Raw genomic sequence first — 12,326 nt, 5'->3', positions numbered from 1 at the left:
TTCACTAGTAGACACCTCTGACATAATTACCCTACCCCAGATACTTTTCTCCCACACTTCCAGTTGCTTTGGCTAAAATATTTAGGCCATCTATTTATGCTCTATTCCTCACTTTCATAATGAATTCACTGTAGCTGCAAATTACTCTGTTTGTAGCTTCAAAATATAATCAGAGTAATACCACCGTTGAAACTATTTTGTGTAATAGAATATGTAATACTAGATACACAACATTATGCATTTTTAAATCCTATGTGACTTTATAGTAGAAATATCATATAATATATCAATATACCATAGTTATATACATATCCATAGATATATATATCCATCCATATATATATATATCCATATATATGAGGATGAAATGAAGAATGTGATAAATACTATACACCTATTTATAAGTATATGAAACAACTTCACTGACATAAATAACTTTCAAAAAAGTAGATTTTCTTTTTTGCAAACAAAAACTACCTTAAAAATAAGTACACAAATATACTCTGGTTGATAAACTTGTTTCACACAGTGATCTGGGGTTAATCACGTAAACTGATATACATATTACAATTAAATACATAAATGGTGATAATAGGAATCAAATTTTTCAAAGTTGGAGGTGAAGTTTACAGATAAAAATGTGTGGGAGGCTACAATTATCCATGTGGTGATAGATTAGTATTGGCAACATTAGCATGAATTTGTGTTTAGCATAAAGGCAATGCATGTATGTAGTAATGTGTGTGCATGCCCACTTACGCAGGTTAGTGTACATTCATATATTTCCTTCCTCTTTCAGCTGAGATGATCTAGCACTAATGATATGCCATTAACAATGGCCACACCTAGCACCCAGATCTTAGTTCCTAATTGAATTTTCCAATTAAGGAAAGCAGTGATCTTTGAGAAAATAGCTGATTCTAGCACTAAGGAATAAAATTAGTAAGATGAGTCTAAAGCACATCAGTGTCTAAAAGTAAGGACATGATCACAAAGAAAAAGAGAGAACAGAACAGAAAGGGAAAGAAAAGAAAAGCAGAGGGAAGGAGTGGAGGGAAGGGGCAGGGAGGGAAGAGAACAAAGAAAAAGAAAAAAACGAGAAGGAGCTATTCCGAAAGCGCCCAGGAACCAAATGAGAGAATTTACAATGGCCAAAGCTGAAAGAATTTGAACAGCAAAATAAATACCTAAAATCGTATTGAATTATGATCCAGGGTATGAAATAAATATACATGAGTCCATACTCTCAAATATCTGTAGAGAATAAAAATTCAGAATTAATCAGATATTACAAACAAGGATATAATTATGATGATAGTGACCATTTGTAAGGTTATGACTTCACAATTTATATATCCTAACTAGAATTCTCCTTCGAACATTACTAGCTCTACTGCTAGACAACTCTGAGCTATATCCCTAGCCCCAGATGCTCTTTCTCCCACATTTCCTGTTGCTTAGGTTAAACATTCAGAGACATCCTTTATTTTTCTGTTTGATTATATTGCACATTCAATATATCCGTAAATTTGATTGCTCATAACTTCAAAATACAATCAGAAAACATCATCATTTTAGCAATTTCACTGATATTGTAAGGCAAGAAACCACCATGTTCTTATTGGATAATTCTAAAACCTCCTATCTGATATCCTAGACTATGATCCAGCTCTCATACACTTTGTTCTTAACAAGAATCAGAGTGATTGATTTTTTTTACAATTATAAGTGAGTGCAGCTTATTCCCTCCTTAAGATCATCAAATTCTATAATTTTTAATCAATTCCCACCATATATCAAATTTTATATAATTGTCACAAAGTAGGCACCTTTAGTAACTTTCAACAGTTTAGGATGATTCTGTTGGAATTGGACTTTTTAAAATATATTTCAAGCTCAATTTTACAGAATATCATTATGCAGTTCCATCCTCTATGATTCTGAAAAATCTGAATAGTCTTTTTTTCTCTAGTATAGCTTTAATAATTACAAGAAGTATGTGACCTTTATATATGTTTTATCTTTGCTGTAGAAGATAATTTCTATCAAATAAAATGAAGCTAATCAGAATAAGTGTTCACTATAGGTATCTGTTCATTTTTCATCATTATGTTACAAGAAAAAGGTGATATGAAGATTAGTCTTTGATTTTAATTTAAATCAATTTTACTAGCGAATTAGATTTGGTTATGCTTCATAAGGAAATATTTTGTGTAGCAAACTGAATTGCCTACCTTTACAAATTGATATGAATAAGAAAAGGAACTTCATTTCATGCAAACTTTTTAATATCTAAGCAGAAATGTAAAATTTACTCTTGCAATCATCTGTGGTTCTACTGCACCAAGAATCCTATTTACCTAAGCAAAAAGAAGAGTTTGCATTTAGGCATGTGCCTCTGTGCTTCTCTACTGCATTATATGTTAGGATAACCTACTCAACATCTTTGAGTGTTTTAAACATGATCACAGTGACAAATTCGACCTATTGGCAAAAGCTCTTAAAGCTTTTATTCGGTACCATGCACATAATTAGCATTATTAACATTGTTTCCTTAGAAATGTGCATATTCAGTTCTAAATGATTTTTTCTCCTTGTTAAACATATACAGCACCCTAAACTTTTAAACACTTTATGGATCTTTAAGTCTCTATTTTATTGTAAAATCTATAGCTCTTTATTTATTTAAAATGGCAATTAGCCACTAGAAACTATATTTCCACATTGATTACAATTAATGTGAGATTAAAATTAGATATAAAAATTAAAATATTCAATCTCGACAATCTACAAATTAAAGTTACACAGAACCAGAGTTGATATTACATTGACCTAATAATTAGCATTAGACTCTCCTATCGAACGTGCTCTTTGCAAAATGGTAACTGCTCCTCTACCCGCTTCCTGTCCAACAAGTGCCAGCTAGATCACAGCAGTGAGTTATGCATTGCTGCTGTCAGACACTATTTATTGGCTAGCAATTTCTCTTCCTTAGTTCATTAAGCCCAAATTTTGTTTGAGCCACAGTATGCTGAGTTAAGTAGAAGCCTCTTCTCTCATCCCAGTTTTTAGTTGTCATTGGTCTAAATAAAACATGATCATTTCATATCCTTTACTAGTTTGCTGGTTAGGGGTGAGAGTGTGACTTAATTCTGATCCATGAGTCATAAAAAGTATAATGAGCAGAAATTTAAGAAATCTCATTTGCAAAATAAGAGAGTGAGAAAGATATTTTTTGTTTGTTTTAAATGTTTTTTTGAAGATGTGATAGAGATTTGTCAGCTTCCTTTAGACCATGAGGTAACAAACCTAAAAACAAAAAACTAACACAATTTATTAGAATGAAATAAGAGCCTTATTGTTAACCAATGAGTTATTGCCCCAAACTGAAATTACTTGCGATCTGGATTCCTTGTTAAGTGAAATACTGAAATGTCTCTGTTGGTTGTGTTTCAGTGCTGTGCACTCATCCTCACTGACAGAGCTTCTTTTACTGTTCCAAAGTTTTGATCCCAAATAACTAAGCATGATTAACAATGTCTACTACTGTGGATAATAATTTAAATAATAGCTCATATTTATTATACAACGCTATGGTTCTCTGTCCCTTTGCATAGGTTATTATAGCCGGTAATTATAATAATCTTATACAATATGTAATTATACCTACTATCGGGTAAGGTAAAAGAATCAGGGAAGTAAAAAAAAAAGTGTGCACAGGCTGGAAATTGCAAATTCCCACCCAGGCAGTCTCACCTAGAGCTCCAGTTCCTTGCTTTGTTGATGAGGTAGCATCAAAGAATATGTAAGTAGAAACAGAATAGCTTAGAATCACATCATATAATCCATAACTTGTATAAAAATAAAAAACAAAGAACTAATAAAATATATATTTTAAATTAAAATTGATACAAAATAAGGCTGGAAGGGTATACTTTGTCACAAATTTTCTATTACTATCATCTCTTATAATTTATATACTAGATATTCCCTTAAGTAGTGTAGGCATGGAATTTTTTAAATGATTTAATGTGGCTGGGTTGTGTGTGTGTGTGTGTGTGTCTACTTAACCATTATGTTACACACAATATTATTTGGCTAAACAAGTAATAAACCACTATATTTTTTATTCTACTCAAAACATTACTAGGCATCAGAAAAATCTTCGAAATGTTACCTACTAGAGAGATGCAAATTAAAACCACAATGAGATACCACTTTACACCGGTCAGGATGGCTATCATAAACAAAGTAACAAACAACGAATGTTGGAGAGGTTGTGGGGAAAAGGGGTCCTAGTTTGCTGTTGGTGGGATTGCAGACTAGTACAACCATTATGGAAAACAGTATGGAATTTTCTCAGAAAAATAAAAATCAACCTGCCTTTTGTCCCAGCAATTCCGCTGCTAGGATTATATCCTAAGAACACTGAAATACCAATCCAAAAGAACCTATGTACCCCAGTGTTCATAGCAGCACAATTTACAATAGCCAAGTGCTAGAAGCAACCTAGGTGCCCATCAGTAAATGAAAGGATCAAAAAATTGTGGTACATATACACAATGGAATTCTATGCAGCAGAAAGAAAGAAGGAGCTACTACCCTTTGCAACAACATGGATGGAACTGGAAAGCATTATGCTGAGTGAAATAGGCCAGGGGTTGAAAGACAAATACCATATGATCTCACCTTTAACAGGAAGCTAAACAACAAAACAAACAAGCAAACAGAATAAAAACAAAGACACTGAAATAGAGAGAGAACAAGGGGACAGTGATCAGAGGGGAGAGGGGAGGAAATTTAAGGGGGAAAAAGGGAAGGGATTTGGAAGAACAAATATGAAGGACACAGGGATGAGAACTAAGGGGGTGGAAATGGGAGGGAGGTGGGGAGCACGGGCGGGGGGGTCTGGGAAGGGAGAAATAGACAAAAATCTGTACTTGAAAAATAACTAAATAAAATTATTTTAAAAAGGAATGTTACCTACTGTAATTCTTAAATGAACTTTAAGTATTACAATGAACTTTAATCACAGGTTCAATGAACCTGTGATTTAACGTAAGTTCTGGACCCATTCTTTTAAGAAACCTGTCAGAATAATAATATATTATATTCAAACTTTGGAATGAGAATAAATGTCTACCTTGGTTAAGAAACATGTACCACTAAACCCCTAAGCCAAATTTCATGACTTGAACTTCAAAAAAGTGTGAGTGAAACAAAAATCAGTTTATTTCTTTATTTTTTATGTTTTCTTAAGCTAGAGTTCTATTTATCAATATATTAAATCATAGAAAAAAAACATTTGAGTCTTTTTTTTAATCCTGTGAAATAACAAGAGCATCAAGTATGGTTCCTCTCTAGAGCTGTGAATTTACCTTTTACATAATCCTCCCGGATCCCACTGCTGGGATGTGTGAGCCTGAACTTTCGATTTGGTGATCTTACATCTCATCATGTAACAAAGAGTTTTAACTCTCTTTTCCCATCTCTCTGGGAAGAATGTGTGCATTTTCCTCTTATGGCTTTGGCCCTTACCCTATATAATTCACATATTGGTATTATGATACAGTTATTAATGTATTAATCACAGTAAATCTTGAAATAAAGTATTTCAGAATGAGTACAAATAGTATGCAGTGTTTTCTAATTTGTGAACAAATTAAAGATTAGTATAATTCCTACATTACTCCATGGTATAAGAATTGATTTAGTATTTATTTCTGATTGTTTTCTACATACATTAATGTACTTTATTAATGCTATTCCAAATAAATTATATATTCCATATTTTTACTTTTAACTATAATTGTTCTGCCATAATAGTTTTTGACTGGAAAAATTGGAACTATATATGAAGAGTTTGTATATCATACAAACATTTTCATTTATACAGATCATCATTATTTTAAGTACATAGCTCGATAATATGATATGATAGATAAAAATGATTAGAAAAATACCTATGCCTTTGGAAACACACAGAATTGTATTTATGGTCAACAAAAATATTTTTAGGCTGTTGCTTAGCAACCTGCCTGCAAGGAAAAATTTGCATCCATACTTAAAAAATAAGAGCTTATGATATTAAATTCTTTAACAGTGTTTGGTATTATTACTCATCAAAGTTCATCAATAATATTAACTTGGTTGGCTTTCTAATTTCATTTGTAGTGACCAGTTTGCTTATTAAATTTAATGTGAAATACAATAAAATACATATAAAATCTTTAAGAAAGAAGGAAAAAGAGAAGGTGAGGGAGAGTTGAAGAGAGGGAGAAAGGGAGGAAGGGAGGGTGGGAGAGTGGAAGAAAGATGAAAAATATCATCTTCAGATGCAAAGAGCCATTTTATTGCCCTTTAGGGAAAACAAACTAATATTTCTGTGAAGTTGCTATTTGCCCTTTTTTTCTGGGGCTATTTTATGGCAAATACAACTATATTCTTATGAAATATCTCTTCAGTGAACTTCATATAGCAAAATTCAAAATGGAAATATAAAAGCAGATACCTACAACCACAAGTATGTGAATATTGGCTCTTTTTGTCAGGATAGCTTTGCAAAGCCGTACATTTTCTACTTACATCCCAAGAAGAACAGCAGTGGCATTGTTAGAATCTAACAATGAATCACTTTCATTTTTATTTTCTCTTTAATTTTTTTTAAAAAATCACAGGAAGAAATCATGACCCTAACTGCTTACCCACAACAATATTATGATATTATGATAGCTGTTCACTCATTTACCCTAACTTATATCTTTACATAAAAATAAGACTTGTATATTTTATGTCTTGATATCCCTATTGCTGTTAATGGTATCACTATGATGCTAGTGGTCTAAATTAGAAATCAGTTGTTGTCCACACTTACGTGTTCCTGCTACTGGTGTGTAATAGGCAACTCTACCTTGCTTAATTATTTTTTTTATTGTTGTTCAAGTACAGCTGTCTCCATTCTCCTCCCACCACTGTCCCCAGCCTCACCCACCCCCACCTCCCACTCTCAATGCCTCCTTCCCTTTGGCTTTGTCCATGGGTCCTTTATACATACATGTTCCTTGACAATCTTTCCCCTTCTTTCCCCCATCATCCTCTGGTCACTGTCAGTTTGTTCTTTATGTCAATGTCTCTGGTTATATTTTGCTTGCTCGTTTGTTATATTGATTAGGTTACACTTATAGGTGAGATCATATGGTATTTGTCTTTCACCATTTGGTTTATTTCACTCAGCATAATGCTACTTTGCTTAATTCTGTTACCTATTTCCTCCCTCAAATCCAAATCACCCTTTCCATACTCACTGCACGTGCTTCAGTTCTTTCCACCATTGTGCTCAGAAGTGCTTCTAAATTCTTTTCCTTTAGTTTTTGCTCTCCAAAGTGTATAAATTGTTCACAGTGTTCTTTCTGCATCAATGATATCACTACCTTAAAACCTACCCAAGGCTTCGTGTTGCCTAGGCAGCAAGTAAAAACTCTTAACATGATGTAACACATGACCCCAAGAGTAGCTAGCCTCTTCTTAGCTTTGCTACATATTCACAAATTACATGGAACACTCAATATTGAGATCATCATAATTTTCTTAGTTTGGTATTTTTTATTTCCATTACTTTAGGCATATAATTTCCATGCATATAATTTTCTTCTCTTTCTTATTTGGAAAACAACAAATTCTTGACACTCAAATTTATCTTTGCTATTCCCCAAAAGCATCTGCTTAACTCTCCTTCCTGGAGAAACTGCATATTCCCTCATCAGTGTCAGAGTCCTGACTGACACATTCTTCTGTGTCTATACCTTATTATATTTCTTTATAGGTCAGCACCTCATATATGGTAAGTAGGCATACCTATCTTCAATCCCCCCTCTCTGGACCTATACAATGCCTTTTAGGCTCTAGAGTTTGATGTTTAACAAATATTCAATAGCTCAATAATGTGATGTTGAGTAAATAAGTTAATAAGTCTACTAAATCAGTAACTGAAATAATAATATAAATTTTAAAAGATAACATTTATGGAGACATTTCATCTTTGAAACACTTAGCCTTTGTTGCTCAGTGAAAAGAACTTTGAAAAGAGATTCTCTGACTTAAAGCCAGGATTTGACATTTACCTTCATTATTCAACAAATATCTATTGTCTATGAATTATTTACCTTTCACATAATTAAAGTGGTTTCTACCATAATATACTTACAATCACACAGGCAATGGTTTATGACAAGAAGATGAGCTGACACTTGTCATCATGAAAATGTTTATAAGCTTGAAAAAAGAGCCCTAGCTGGTGTGGCTCATGGGATTTAGCATTGGCCTGGGAACCAAAGAGTTACCAGTTCAATTCCCAGTTGGTGCACATGCCTGAGTTGCAGGCCAGGTCCCTAGTAAGGGGTGTGTAAGAGGCAACCACACATTGATTTCTCTCCCTCTCTTTCTCCCTCCCTTCTCCTCTGTCTAAAAATAAATAAAAAATATTTTTAAAAAAGAAAGAAAAAAGAATCACTTACCTCAGATTTGCAAAGCTGATGCATGCATCGAGGAAATAGTACAACCTGAATTATGTTTAGAGAATGAACAAGTTTAGGCCAAATGAAAACATATATGGGAGACATTTCAAGGAGAGGAAATAATAGGGAAAAAGGCTTGGTGATGAATGATATTTGGAGGCAAGTACAGGCAACTAATATATGGTTAGGTTTTTCCTTCCTATGATTCAGATTTACTTAGGTGACCAGAGTTGTAAGAATACATGTAGAAGCAAAGAAGTATTTATTAAAGCATTTGTTAAATGTTTACTGAGAACCAATAATGTAACAAGCACTTTGCTAAGTTCTAGGAATATAATATTAATCACATCAGCAATAAACCTCAAGTTTACACAGGCTTATATTCTAGTGGTAGAGAGAGCTATGCATCTTATAGTCGCACACATAGTTAACAAGGTTGTAACAGAAAAGAATAGAGCATAACTAGCTTAAGCATGAGGGAAACTGGAGCTAAGAAACTCGTCTAGAATTAAAAAGCCAGGCTCCATAGGCACTAGACATTTGTTCAGAATCCAACAGCATCCCTACCAACCCATTGCTGTGTTGGATTTCAAGAATATGAGAAAATTGGGAGAATGAGTAACCTGGTTTAAGACCAGAGGTAACAAGACTGATTGTTTGTAGGAACAACCAAGATGATACTCCAGAGTGAGACCTTAACTGAAATATTATTTTTCACCAGTTTTTAAATTGCAGCTAAGAACATGGGAATGGCTGAAGATAGAAGCAGAAACTAAACCATATGTTAGAAAATAATATTCCATGACTGACTTTCATTGTTTTGGTTGAAAAATCATTTGTCATTATTTCTGTTACTTCTTGAAAATTATTATTTTCTTTCCCTCCCTCCTGCTACTTTTATAATTGTTTCTGTTTTTTTTCTTTATAGTTTTACTGTAATATTCAATTGTGTGCTGTTCTTTGTGGGTTTTTTTTCCCTTGGTAGAGGTCACAATCATCCATGAATCTATAGGTTATCATTATTTTTAAATTAAAAAATATAGTCATTGTCCTTTTAAATATTGCCACTGCCATGCTTTTATGGAACTTTACATTTTATGGAGCTTCGATACACATAGGATGGACCTTTTCACACATTTTTTCTGTATGTTTCTTTTTACTCTGTATGCTTCATTTCGGATATTTTCTATTAACATGAATTTTTTCTCATCCTGAATTGTTTTTCTGTTAAATACAAATAACACATTTTTTATTTCATTCATTGTGGGGTTTTCCTTTTATATTTTTACTCCTCACCTAAGGACATTTTTCCATTGCTCTTAGCAAGAGAAGAAGGAAGAAAGGAAGGGAGAAAGAGAGAAATATTGATGTGAGAGAGCAGTATGCATCTGTTAGTGCCCATACACGTCTGGACCAAGAATGGAACCTGTAACCCAGGTATGTGCTCTGACTAGAAATGAACTTTAAACCTTTAGGTTGTGGAATAACACTTCAGCCAACTGAGCCACACCCATGGGCTCTTTGTGTTTTTCTGACATAGAATATTCACTTGAAGAATGACTATTCTGTTTAAAGATTTTAATAAGCCTTTGATCTTATTCATTTTACCCATTGTCCTATTTTCTTGAATGGTCAACCATTATATTTTAATTTTTTTTGTTAGTGGGATCCAATGTCTGGATACCCTGAGATCTATTTCTGCAGTATGACAATTTTATTGTATGTGAATTTTAGTGACGTTCTAGAACAGGATTGCATCAACTTGGGAGAGCAGACAGTACGCATCTCTTCCTAACTCTGCATTCAATAGCTTTGCATGAATAGTATGAATTTGTAAGCAAATGATATGTCTGGCAGCACTCTGCTATGAAAGCCAATACTCAAGAGGCAGGTACTGCCCTGGCTGGTGTGGCTCAGTGGAGTGATCAAAGGTTGACAGTTCAATTCCCAGTCAGGCACATGCCTGGGTTGTGGGCCAGTAGGGGGTGTGCAAGAGGCAACTGCACATTGATGTTACATTGATGTTTCTTTCCTTCTCTTTCTCCTTCCTTTTCTTTCTTTTTTAAAGGTTTGACTTTTTAAAAAATTTTTTTTATTTATTGATCTTTAGAAGGGAAGGAAAGGAGAGAAATATCAATATATGGTTGCTTCTGGTACATCCCCTGCTGGGAACTGGTTCCTGCTGAGAACTGGCCTGCAACCCAGGCATGTGCCCTGACGGGAAATCAAACCGCTATCTTTTGGTTTGCAGGCTCGTGCTCTACCCACTGAGCTACACCAGCCCCCAGGGCTCTTTCTCCTTTCTCTCTGTTCTGTCTAAAAATAAATAAATAAAATCTTAAATAAAAAAGAGGCAGGTACTAATATAAAGTAAAGTGGTTTATTTTCAGGTGCCAGCCATCTGGGAAGATTGAGAGCTCATGTCTTAAAGCCCATCTCCACATCTCAGTGAAGGCAGAGTTTATAAAGGGAGGGGGAAGGGAACAGAATGAAGAGACCAAAGGCAAGGACTGAAAAAGGTCTCTACACACAGATGAGCACAATGTACTCCAGTGATGCAGGCGATGGTATGGTGTACATCATCCTGGCACCATATCATCCTGGAATTGTGTCATCCTGACTCCACAATTGAACATCAACCAATCTCCAGGAGATGGAATAAGTGAAGGTCAGAGTCTGCATCTTTTGAAGGTAGTTCCTATTATTCTTATACAAACATATTCATCTACAAGATACATATCAGTCAGAGTCAGCATTTATGGAAGTAATGTCAAAAGAATGATGGAGTGAGTTGTAATTCCATGCTGCTAAAATTTTCCACTGCTAGAAAGTTGCTCAAGGTGGGGATATTTACATACAGCAAGGAGTAAAAAGTCACAGATCAATTATCTTCTATTTTCCCAAAGCCATTGCAATTGGTTCTGTATTTTAGCATTCCTGGTGATTTTTTTAAAAAAATTGAATGAAAACCATCGCCTATAAAATGTTGCAGAGCAGCAATTTTCAACTTTGTTTTCATCTCATGGCACACATAAACTATTAAAATTCTGTGGCACACCAAGACACACATTTTGGCTGATCTGACCAAAAAATAGGTAGAAATTTGATTCATTCATACCAACAGCTATTATTGTGTTGGCTGTTGTCATTTGTTGATTTGACAATCTAAGAAAAAAGAGGTCAGTGTCCCTGGCTTAAATGGTCTGGTATTGCATGTTTTCAAAATTCTTGTGGTTGGAAACAGGTTGAAAGTTGCTGTTAGAGAGACTTGACCTCAAGTTATTTTCATTTAAGGAGACTTACCCTTTTGCTCTGCTTGGCAGATGGGATGATGACTGGCTGGTAAGTCTAATCCCACCAGGCTTCTAGCTGAGTATGGTGGACAGAAATTTTAGTTAGCTTCTGTCTACCTCGAGTTACCCAGCTGCTCCAGAACAGCCCTCCAGAACTCCCTACTGAAAGATCCTCCCTTTAACTCTTGCCCTTTTGCCTCAGCAAAACTTTGTGTTCAAAAACCTTATCTGCATTTCAAGGGTGGTTTAAACTCATCTTTTTACACTTGGATCCTTGGCAGCTTCACAATTTACTTGTGTTGAGGGGATAACTGGTTCTATGTTATTAATTGATTATTACTTGTCAAAAAGGGTCTGTGCCCCTCCCTCTCAATTTTTCAATTTTGTGTCTATACTCCCACAAGAATTGTGACGGCTCCCATGGTTTCTCTATCATCCTGTAGAATTTCTTTGCCTAGTTAATCCATAGGTTTTTTTACATTTTTGTCTTGTACCTCAATGTGACGAGTATCTTAAGAAA

Source organism: Artibeus jamaicensis, unplaced genomic scaffold, assembly GCF_021234435.1.
Source record: "Artibeus jamaicensis isolate MK-2021 breed Jamaican fruit bat unplaced genomic scaffold, CSHL_Jam_final scaffold_584, whole genome shotgun sequence".
NCBI classification, from domain to species: domain Eukaryota; kingdom Metazoa; phylum Chordata; class Mammalia; order Chiroptera; family Phyllostomidae; genus Artibeus; species Artibeus jamaicensis.
Note: the sequence above shows the minus strand (reverse complement) of the source record.